Here is an 11,492-nt window from a genome sequence, read left to right on the forward strand (position 1 = left end):
TCTGCTCAGTGCACCCTTATCGCGGATGGAGGAGCTGGCTGGGAGTGCACAAAGGCTGGGGGGCATCGAGGGAGGTGAGGGGATGTGGAGGGGGTAGAAGCCATTCTGGTGAAATATCACAAAAAACAGTGGATGATGTTAAGGGGGAGGGGGAAGTATGGAGGCATCTGGGGTTGAAAAGTACTGCTGGATGCATCCTGACTGCTTTTTTCTCTTCCTACCTAAAGAAGAAAGGCAGAGGGGGCAGATAAGCCTCACCTCTCCTGCAAAGGCAGCCTTCAGTGGAAGAGATTTGTAAAAACTTCAGCCAAGAGCTGTTTCTGTAGTATCTTGGCTATCCCCTAGTGCTGGAGGAATAACACATCAGCTTTCCTGGTGAGTTAAAGGGGAAGCAGCAACATAAAATCACACTGAATAGCTACTTAATTTGTTTTACGTATATATACTTTATGTATTTTATTATATATACACACACGTGTACATGTAGATGGCTCCAAAAGTAATTCCTCCTGTTTATTCCCATGGGAAATACAACACAGAGCACAATAACAGTATTTGATATCGTTTTGATAGCTGAGAATTTGCTGTTTGTCAACACTGAGGCATAGACGTTAGCTGTGCACTATCACCAGTGATGAATAAGAGCTGCATGCTGTGCTCATCAAGATCTGCTCCAGGGGAGGTGACCCACTGCTCACCACTGCTGAAATGCATCACTCACCCCTCGCTGTGCTCACACCCACTGTTTGGTCTCCATAAGCATTCAGCAAGTGCCAATGGATGTCGATGGGTGCCATCTTTGCTCCATCCACACTTCCATGGTGGATGTCATACTGTCACACAGCAAGAACATGTCATGGAATGTTGGTGGGAAAATTCAACCTCTGCTGTCATCTCATCCCACCAGTATGTGCCTCCAGCTCTTGTTTTATCTGGTCCAGCTCCCTCACAATGAACACTGACATCCACAGCTCCGTCAGGTGCTCAGAACTCCACCCAGTCTGAGCTTGGGTGTCCATCTCCTGTTTGTTAGCTTCCAGTGCTCACATCTCAATGCTTGGAAGATGCTACTGTCCGGCCCTTCTCTCCCAAGTCCCAGCTCCTGATTTTATGGCCCTAGTGCAAAGCCCATTAACGTTAATTAATGTTTCCCAGTGCAGAAAGAATCACATCCCTTATGCAACAGACTTGAGGAATGAACTGTCACTTCATCCCCAATATAGTTGCATGACTTCAGATGCTAATTATATATAAATCTGTAACTTGCTGAGCTGTTTGGAGCAAATGGGGTATAAACGGTGTTTCATTAAATGAAGGAACCTCATAAGATTACTGGGAAGAGCAGTGAAATCCCTTCCCTGGTGGCTGTACTTTGAGGAACATTTGTATGTGGTGCTGAAGGTGTTCACAGAGCAGCATGCAAGGAACTGCTTGCTAAGTCTATGTATGTGCAGCCCAGGTGCCTCCACAGTGGAGTTTGTCAGTCTGGGTGCAGGTAAAACAGCTGTGCAAAGGTAAGGCTGAACAGCAGCACAGCTGTTAACACAGCAAATGTGTAATTACCAGAGACCAGCCTGTTAGGGTGGATAAATTACAGAGCAAAGTCAGCATCTATTGACGCTCAGAGGAATTTGGAGGACCGGGGCTTTTTAAATATTGATTCCTCCACAGCTACAGGATAGCTGGCTCCAGGTATTAAAAAGCCCTGAGTCAGATCCAAAAAGCCATGAAATTGCTTTCCATTGTGAAATTTAAAAAGTTGCTAGTAACTTTGCATTCTGGTTTTATTTGCTTTCTGGGCCGTGAGCCTCCTCCATGCGCTTGGTTTGGGTTTTTAAGCCTTTTGCAGCAGCACTTTGGCTCTGAGCTGGCCAGGATGCCTGCTGCTCCTGGGTGCCACTGGCCAGATGACCACATGCCTGCAGGTGCCAGATACCCAAGCAGACATTGGCAAGAGCCTCTGGTTTGGCTGTGGGTGCTGTATTTGGAGTTCTTTTATGACCTTTGTAATGTGTTTCCAGTGGTAAAACTGAAAAATGGCCTTGCTGGTAACTGAGGGGGCGTCATGACGATTTGAGGTGTGTTTTAGACTTCATGTTTTTACAGACTATCTCTGTGAAATTCACTCTTACTTTGATTGGAGATGCTCTTAGAATAACTTGTATACTAAAAGCTTTGGAAGACTAGCAAATCCTCAAAGGTTTTTTTCTGACCAAGATCCAGGCATGAACAATTTAATGTTGTTGATCGTGCACTGGAACAGGTTGCCCAAGGAGGCTGTGGATGCCCCCATCCCTGGAGGCATTCAAGGCCAGGCTGGATGTGGCTCTGGGCAGCCTGGTCTGCTGGTTGGTGACCCTGCACATAGCAGGGGGTTGGAACTGGATGGGCATTGTGGTCCTTTTCAACCCAGGCCATTCGATCATTCTATGATCAGTGATGGGAGCAAAGTCCTGGAACAGCTCCTCAGTAAGAGCTCTGGGGAGACGGTGAAGCCTGTGATGGCTGTAAGATGGAATACAGTGAGCCTGTAAATGGGATTTAATGGCATAGGATCCTCCACAGGACCGGATTGGATTTAATGACCCATATACTGCTAGATGAAACTAATTAAAGGATTTTTTTTTTTTTAAGTGAAGTGTGAGAGACATAAGGTAGAAATTGCTAATGTATTGATTTTGATTGCTGAAGTGTGGAGAAGGGTTCATGTTCTGCACATGCACAGAGCAACGTTGTCCCAGAGCAGTCTGGTCCCAGGTACACTGGGCTTGATGAGCTGAATGAAGCCAGACTTTGTAGCATCCCAGACAGGCACTTTGCATCGCTTAAAAGAGATTTTTGGAAATCTACTTAAAATATTTTCTAAAATGAGCATGACTTTTTCCATATTCTTCTGCTACTCCAGGTACTGAATGTAAGGCTATTGCAAGGATCACTGAACTGTGTTGTCAACCTGCTGCCTAGATACAGTAGACAGGAGCTCAGGAGAAGCAGAAGCATTGATTAGTTTACCAAACAACCTCTGACACAGCCCAACCAGAGCAATGTCCTCTTGCTGGCATTTGCACAAAGGTCTCTGGTGCTCTGCGTACTGAGACCAGCTAAAAGTCAAAGAAAAAGAATACAGCTGTTTTTTTTTTTCATAGCTAGAGGTCTCCCAGAGGACACTGTTCTCTGTCTTTGCTTAGCAAGGAAAGCCGGAATGCTCCATTTAATGCCTGCCAACGAGTTCTGATGACTCTCATGATCGCCGAGAGTCCCCCGGTGATCTCAGCTGTCAGATACCCAGACCTTGCTGCCTCTCAGTGAGGCACTCCTCAGTACAAAGGAGTAGTGTATTTATTTTTACTTTTCTTACTGCATTGGAGATTGGGTACTTGCCGTTAATTGGTATCAATCTAGTTATCTATGCTTTGTAGATTACTAATTTGTTGAGATGAACCAAGTTAGGAAAAAAGAAACCTATTATTAACCTATTATGAGATGTTTTTTTGAAAAATTTACATTAATCCTGTTGGTCAACATGTGTCCAGTGCCTCTTTGAAGTCTTTCATCTGCAGTGGAGGAGTCAAGTTATCGCATATTGAACTATGCAGCAATTAAGTTGTGGGATGTCACTGAAGGCGTCCCACTGATGACTCTGAGAGCATCTCTCTTCTATCTGCATTGATAATAAGCACAGTCTGCTGATGTACGCTTCTAGCAGGTGAATGTCCACCTCCAGACCATTCAGTGATGAGTGAGGAAGTTTCCATTCCCCACCTGTGGGGTTCTTAATCAGCTTGGGTTCTTCTCATCCTGGAGCCATCTGTATTGGAATATTAACACTGATGCACCTCTTGCTACTAACAAATGATGCTTCTTCTGTCATTCTCTCCACTTCTCATTCTCTTCGATAAGCATATTTTCCTAGTAGCTTGATTAAGACTTAATGCAATCACGTCATTAATTCCACATCATGTGGTAGTCTGAATAATTCTTTTCCTTAGTTTAATTTCAAGATATTTTGAAATTCTGATCCATGACTTTCCTTTGGCCTTCTTTCTTCTGACAGTATTTCAGTTATGGCGTTGGTGGCCAATTCACCACAGCAGAGATTTTAGGAAGAAACACATTTGCAGTCTGTGTGTTCCCTTACAGGGAGCAAGTATGGACAGCATGGTATTCCTGTAGCTTCATCTTGGAGATGCTTTTCTAGGACAACTTGAAAGCTGAAGTGCAGCGCTTGTCTTTTCCCAAGTTATTGGAAAGATGCAACAGGTCAGCACAAGGAAGGAACAATAGAATCTGAGGGAGAAAAAAATTAAGAAACAAGAAAACACCGAGCTTCTCTTTCTGATGATAAAGGAGTTTTCTTTGCCCACATCTTATGGCTTAACCAGGCCATATTGCTCTGGTTTTCTCCCACAGTGCCTTAAAGGCTGAGCTGTGGGAGCCCAAATGTGAGGCTCCCTTCTTCTCAGGTGGGCTCTTCCTGGAGCTGCCTGGGGCTGGGGGACCTGAGCAACCTCTTGCTGGAAGGGCTGCTTCTGCATTCAGAGATGAACCATTTAAAATTCAAATATATGTGTTCCTTGTTCCTAAGCTGATTGACTTCCATTTCCATAGGCTGGAAGCTCCTCCTGGTATTTAGATGGCCACTGCATGCCCTCGTGCTCTTGGAAGTGTGTCCCTTATATATATTCTTTATAAATGAAGCAGGAAACCCGTGCTATTTTTCTTTCCCAGTTTGTGGCAGGGTTGTGCAACTATAAATCACAGTGACTGTGGAGGGCAGGCTTTTAATTTAATGATAGCCCTAAGTCACTTTTCCTGTAACTCACGTACCAGATGATGCTTTCTGAGGATCTCTCCAATTTGAGCTGTAATGTTTAAAATCTAGGAACACATTTCCCGTAATACTCCGTTTCATATAGTTTTCACCTATTCTTCTGCTTGCTGTAGATGGTGTCCTGTAACATTTCAGAAACCAACATTTCAGAACGTGTTCATCACTTTCTTATAGTCAAGGATTTTTAAAGAAGCTCAGCATGCGAAGGAATAGGAGCACACTTTCAGCCACTGCTATGCATACATTCATAGGCTATGCATTGAAAATGTTTTATAATCCATTTTATTGGATTAGCCATACCACTATTATCATCATACGCAGTCACCAGCTCTTTTTCACATCTGTGTGACAGACTGAGGTGCTGTGGATATTGATATCCATCATGGGTGAGAGGACAGAAGTGGGTAATGGGCCTTTGGCTGCCCAGTGAAAGGGCAGCAAGCAAGTAGGGCAAGCACTCCTCATAAACTTGCAAGTGATTTGAAGTAGTTGCTACTTTAATTAGCTGCATTTTCCTACTGCATCTAGCATAGCAGTCAGAGCAGCACAAATGCTTTCCCACTGTAATAATCCAAGTCTCTAGGAAAGCCTAAGGTTCAGCTGCTGTTTCATGATGAGTGTTCTCCAACTGGGTTCGGATTGCTTATTCTGAGAGCAGCCTGCCTTCAGGCAGTACCTTGTCTAGATGCTGATTGTTCAGGAATGGTGCTAATGGGAGGCAATTATTGAAACATCAAAATGCTAGGAAACTTCTGGGAGCTTGTCTGAACACTTATTAAATAGCTGCTTCCTTTGAGGGTGAGAATCTGACACAAAATGCCTCTCTTTATTGCCACAGTGCTGCAGCAGAATCCCCAAAGTTGTGTCTTGATATTTGCTGAAATACTTGTGCAGTTGGAAATGTCAGTAAACTTTGGATACGGTTAATAGATTCCTTGACTCTCCCAAAGTGCTCTCTGTGGCTTTCTCATGGATTGAACAGAGCTTTTTTCCTTAATGCAGGATGGGAATATCTTGAAGACCAAGGAAGAGATAGATGCTGGCTAAAATACTGTTGTAAAAGAAGGCTTCAGGCATCCTGTTATTTGGTGGCAATGTAGCCACAGTTTCTCCTGGAAAAAGTCTTTTCATGGGTTCCTTGATCACTACCTCAGAGCCACGATTTATAGATTTCTTCTGTCTGCTCTTGGTTCGCCAGTCACAATTATCTTGAAACGAGTTTGCACTATGTGCTATAATCTATGTCTTTCCATGAAAGGTCACTAATATAAAATTCATCTCCTTCTAGAGGTTGGTTTACGTTGCCAGGAGAGGAAACAAAAACAGATTGTCTTCACTGGCATTTTAAAGGCTGTGCTTTGGCACTGCTGGAGAGGAGCGGAATTCATTGCCCACCTCACATCCAAGGGGCGTCATTGCAAACAGAGGACTGGAGGCTGAATTTCCCAGGGGAAAAAAGAAAAGAAGTCTCTCTTCTTCCTCAGTACTTCAGTGGGTCTCCTTAGGTTCCTGCAGATATGAGCAACACCTTCATTTTCATCTGTACTTACCCTGGAGACACCACTGTGTCTCACTTGCAATATGTCCTGCTGCTATATCCTTTCCAGTTCTTCCTCTGCATTGGGAATGAGAGTAGTTAGGCCATGGTGAACACTTGTGCTGAGTTCTCCACCAGCTCTGCTCGTGCCCAACTCTACCTATTCCATAAGGGACATCCAATTCTCAGATGCCTGGAATTTTGATTTATCCTTTTGTCTTCTGCACGGCAGCTTGCTTGAAAGGAGAGATGCTCCACCCATTGGAGGTCTTCTGGCTACTTCATGCAATTTGGCTATTCTGATTAGTAATGATTGGTTCTGTAGAAAAAGAGGGTATTTGGCTAGAAAGGGGAAAATTATCATAAATATGCATAAAGCCCATGGAGAGAAAAAAAAAAAAAAGCAATTACTTTGGCTTTAAAAGCTAGAAACAGTTTAGCAGAACAGATGGGTTGCATAAATCTGGCAAAAATGAGGGCATGAGGGATTCGTGTGTGTGTGTGGCATGCAAGAAAAAATAAGACCAGTGTCTGTGTGACAAAGAATTTATTGTACTTTGGGAATTGTCCATTTTCCTATGCTTTCAGAGTAAAAGTAGTGGCTGGAATCGTTAGACAGAGCTCACCTGAACAGCGTGTGCCAATGTATGGAGTTAGCTATGAAATTCCCACCACCAAGTGGTTGTGCTTTAGCGCCATAAAACAGTCTTTGTTTTCAGAATTTCTTTGCTCCCAGCAGCATTATGGACACTTTCCATATCTCAGTCATAGCCAGCTCATATTGATACAGACAGTGATGGAGATTTTGATAAGTTAGTGCTATTATAATGCTTTCTTAGTGTGTTTCTATATGATAAATTTTGCTTTGTTTTGTCTCTATGTATAAGCAAGAGTTATTAATCAATCTGCGTGCAAAAGCATGTCCTAACTTCACTGAGAAGGTGCAGGCTCTGAATACCAAGTGTTGGGCAGAAATCTCATCTCCGTGGGCTCTGTGAGGAGTGAGAACAGGTTTGATGTATGATTGGTAGGTGCCATCTTGTGCTCCTTTGGCAGAAATGTGCTTGCAGTAACCCATGGCTGCCCAACTTGCTGGCTTGCCTGGGTTGCACTGAGTGAAGAGGACTTGGGCTGCATATACATCAATTGCACCAAAAACAATGTCCTGCAGAAAAAAAGGGGTTAACAAACCATAAAACCAGTGGGATATATGACTGTGTTTTTATGAAACTAACACATCAGGCTGGCTCGATGGCAGCAGCTGCAATTCTTACCGAGTTTTCATGGTGACTGTCAGAGATTTTTGATGAGATTTTATTCTTCCTCTGCTTCATCCATGAAAATGGGTACTTACTGTCAGAGGGTGATGATGTGAATAAGGTGTGATTGTGAAGCGAGGGATATCTTAGTTTGGAAACAGAAGGCTGAGAGAAGTCTGGCAAAGAGACAGGATAAAACCTGTGAGTGCCCACTGCACACCACTGTGTGGTTGTTGGGAGTGATGGGTGTGCGCCCAGGGCCAGGCTGGCACTTTGCCTTCTTTTACTGATTATTCATTGGGTTGAGTTGTAATTTAAGCATATAGAAGTTTAAGGGGGCTGTAATTTAAGCATAATTCTATATTAAATTGTATTAAATTCAATTTCATAGCTAGAAGGTGTGCATTCTTTTCACATGAAACAGGCTCTGTAAGCAGTGAGTCTTTCTGTGTGACAAAATCTAATTCTACTACTAACAAGCAAATAGGTGGATTTTGTGTCCTATTGATCTCAGAATTACCTGACTGATGCCAAAAATCAATCCAAGACCTCTTCTGAGCAGTCACAAGACAGGATTCTTTTTATTAAGCCTGTCCATGATTTATAGTTTTGCCATTAGTGTTAATGTAGACTTAAAATATCAATACTTCATTCTAACACTTTCAAAGTGGCATTGATTCTTCCTTATATAAGCTCCTTCTCTTGCATGGACACTACCCAGAGTCTTTTTTTTTTTGTAGTCAGGTAGATAGGTTTGCTTCAGTCCACTTACAAATGCCTTAAACTAGTCGGTCTGTATTGGAAGTCTAATAATGGGCAGCATTTCCTATAACCATAAGAATGAAATGATGGACCCTATGTGTTTTAAGGTGATTTCTTATTGGAAACGGTGAGCACAGCTTTCTCAAAGCAGGAGTGACATCTCTAGAGTGAGTTACTGTAGAACCTAAATGTGGGCTCATGTGGAAGGAATTACACAGGCCCGCCATACCATGCCCATGGAAATAGAACTGATGTCTTAGTAATAAACTCTGAAGTGGTCTCTGCTCTCCAGGCATGTGCTGTGTTGGCTGCAGACAAAAAGATGGGCAAGTTGCCTTTATAAATGAGAATGATGAGTAATGATACCGAGAGGAAAACATACATCTTGCACTTAGGCTTTTCTTCTGTTGGTACCACTTCTGTTTTCCTGGCAGATGGATGCCATTGCAAAACTTTGGGAAATGGCAGAGAAATTAGTTTTGATCTTAAAAGTCTATGAATTGTCTCCTGTCAAGATGTCAGAGAGCTGAAAAGTCTGTGAGGTCAAATGTAAAAGGGGATTTGGGTGGCTGAGAAAAAGATTTGAAGAGCATCCCCTGAAGGGGTAGGGAAGCTGTTAGTAATACTGGGGAGTCAGCATGGGAATTGGTGTGGACAGGAATGTACGGAGCTCTGTGGGCTGTGTCATGGTGCTTTGTATCATGGGTTTCCTCCTAGAGAAACCCCCAACCTGAGCCGTCTGCCTTGGCTGTAGTCTGTCTGCTGCCAAGGTGAATTACTCATGTTAGTCACGATTTACAGCATGCGGCAATTATCCCACAATCTGCCTATGTTTTAAAAGTTAATGGAGAAGAAACTCTGGTTTTAAAAACCAATTTGAAAGCTTTCCAGTGACTCTAGATGCCTCAGCTGGTCACAAAGGGCAAATCCGCCAACCTTGCTGTTTGACTTGCATTAAGAATGAAGTCTCTGTGCTTGTAAGTAAATGCCAGAGCATTCTGTGTTCGTAGCATCTTGTGGTCTCTCTGGATGAGATTCCCAGACCTACGGCGCAGTCAGTACCAGTGCCTGGTAAGGGGTGTGCAAGCCTGTCACCTTCTGTTAATTATGCTGAAATTTAAACAATAACAACAAATGTCCCTCAGTCCTGGACTACGGCCACGCTTTGGTCTTTGCAGTGGCCCTTGGGGACTCTACAGCCCAGCCAGGCATCTTTTAACTAAAACTTTGAGGAGGAGGGATGGTAGATGCCTTCAGGCTTATGTTGTGCAATGTCATTAGCAGGGACCTGCTGTGAGAAGCCTGTGTTAGATTATTTAAAATCCAGTTTCTACATGAGGCTACATACAGCAGCAGAGCTTGGCTGTGTCTATATTAGATAATGGGGCACTGCACGGCACTGTGTGGGAGACAAAATTCTCCTCTAAGAGCCATTAATTGGAGAATGTGAGAGGTATCATTGATGTTGCTTAATGATGCACAGAGGATTTAAAATATTTAGAATCTGTAAAAGCAAAATTAGATTATTTTTTTACCCGTGCAATTTTACATCTCGTGCTTCAGGCATAAAAAGTATTTCACGTGTCATTTATTTACAATAAATTAAAAATCTATATTAGGTATTACAGTGCTGGAAAAAAATTCTATTATGAATGTAAAATTCTTGCTGTTGCTTCTTTGATGTGTGGCTATTCCTGCTGCATGCCATGCTTGGGTCCCAATCAATATCAGCAGTGATTTCCTGTGGCATAGTCCAATATTTTAGTTCAGAATTATTTACAGTGGGTTAAAATAAACTCTGCTAATTGCCTAATGTCTGTGTCCTGCCACAGCACTTAAAATTAGTGTCGGGGTACCAGTCAGTGACATAGCTAATTTTGTTGTCTTTTGTCATGCAATGCAGTAGAGAGATGAAAAAAAATGCTGCAGAAGATGAAAGCAAGAATGAATGGAGAGAGAAAGAAGACGGTATCCAAGCTGTGGCTTGCTGATTTTTGGAAACGTAAATCAATTAATGTGTCAATGGATGTGAAAGTTAAGAATAAAGTTTACAGCCTGTAGATGCTCAAGGCTTACTTTTTTTTTTTTTTTTTGCACAGAATATTTTGCAGTTATGGTTGTTAGGTAGGACAGAGCCAATCTGAATTATTGCTGTAGCTGCGAAACTCACTGCTAAACAGATTCAGAACAAAAGAACTGGGGGAAACGAGAACAATGCAGAACTTGGTGACTGGAAAAAGGGGAACATCTCTCCCATTTATAAAAAAAGGAAGTGTCTCTCCCATTTATAGGAAAGGGAGGAAGTAGGACCAAGGGAACTACTGGCTGGTGAGCCTTACCTCTCTGCCTGGGAAAATCATGGAGCACAGATCCTCCTAGAAGACATATTAAGGCACATGAGGGATGAGCAAAATATCCAAGGCAGCCAGCATGGCTTCACCAAGGGAAAGTCATTCCTGACCCACCTGATGACCTTCTGTGTTGGAGTGAGGGCATCATTGGACAAAGGGAAGGCAACTGATGTCATCTGCCTGGACTTCTGCAAGGACTTCGATGTGGGCCCACAGTACATCCTTATCTCTAAATTGGAGAGAGATAGATTTGAAGGGTGGGCTATTCTGTGGACAAGGAATTTGTTGGAAGGTCATAACCAGAAGGTTGTAGTCAGTGGCTCCATGTCCAGGTGGAGGCTGGTGATGGGCGGTGTGCCCCAGGCATGTGGCTTGGGTCTGGTACTCTCTTATCTTTGTCAGCGGCACAGATGATGGGATTGATACTGTGGTTGATTTGTGCATGCTGCTGGGTTTAGAGCAGATGTTTTTGAACAGCTTTCTAAAATGCTACTGTAGTCTCTTTCCTGCAGAAATGGCTAATTTAATACCTATTGTTGTGTGCAAAAGTTTGACTTTCACTTCTTATATGCTTTTTTTGTATTGGCAGATTCTGAATTTCACTCACTTCACAAACAAGAATAATTTTCTTGTCTTGAATAAATCCTCTGCAGCCTTATAAGCTCACTGTCTGCCCCCTCTTCCAAAACTTATTGGATGATATCTAACACCATTTGCAGTACCTCATGTAATGGGTTGGTATGTGCCAATAT

General features: G+C 42.9%; 1 long non-coding RNA gene across 1 annotated transcript; it reads left to right on the forward strand.

Moving 5' to 3' along the window:
* Positions 1-230: 230 nt before the first annotated feature.
* Positions 231-10,449, forward strand: LOC121110910. The gene is made up of 2 exons (XR_005860050.1): positions 231-375; positions 10,293-10,449. It is a non-coding gene; the product is annotated as an uncharacterized LOC121110910 (long non-coding RNA).
* The last annotated feature ends 1,043 nt before the right edge of the window (positions 10,450-11,492 follow it).

Source organism: Gallus gallus, chromosome 5 (assembly GCF_016699485.2).
Source record: "Gallus gallus isolate bGalGal1 chromosome 5, bGalGal1.mat.broiler.GRCg7b, whole genome shotgun sequence".
NCBI classification, from domain to species: Eukaryota; Metazoa; Chordata; class Aves; order Galliformes; family Phasianidae; genus Gallus; species Gallus gallus.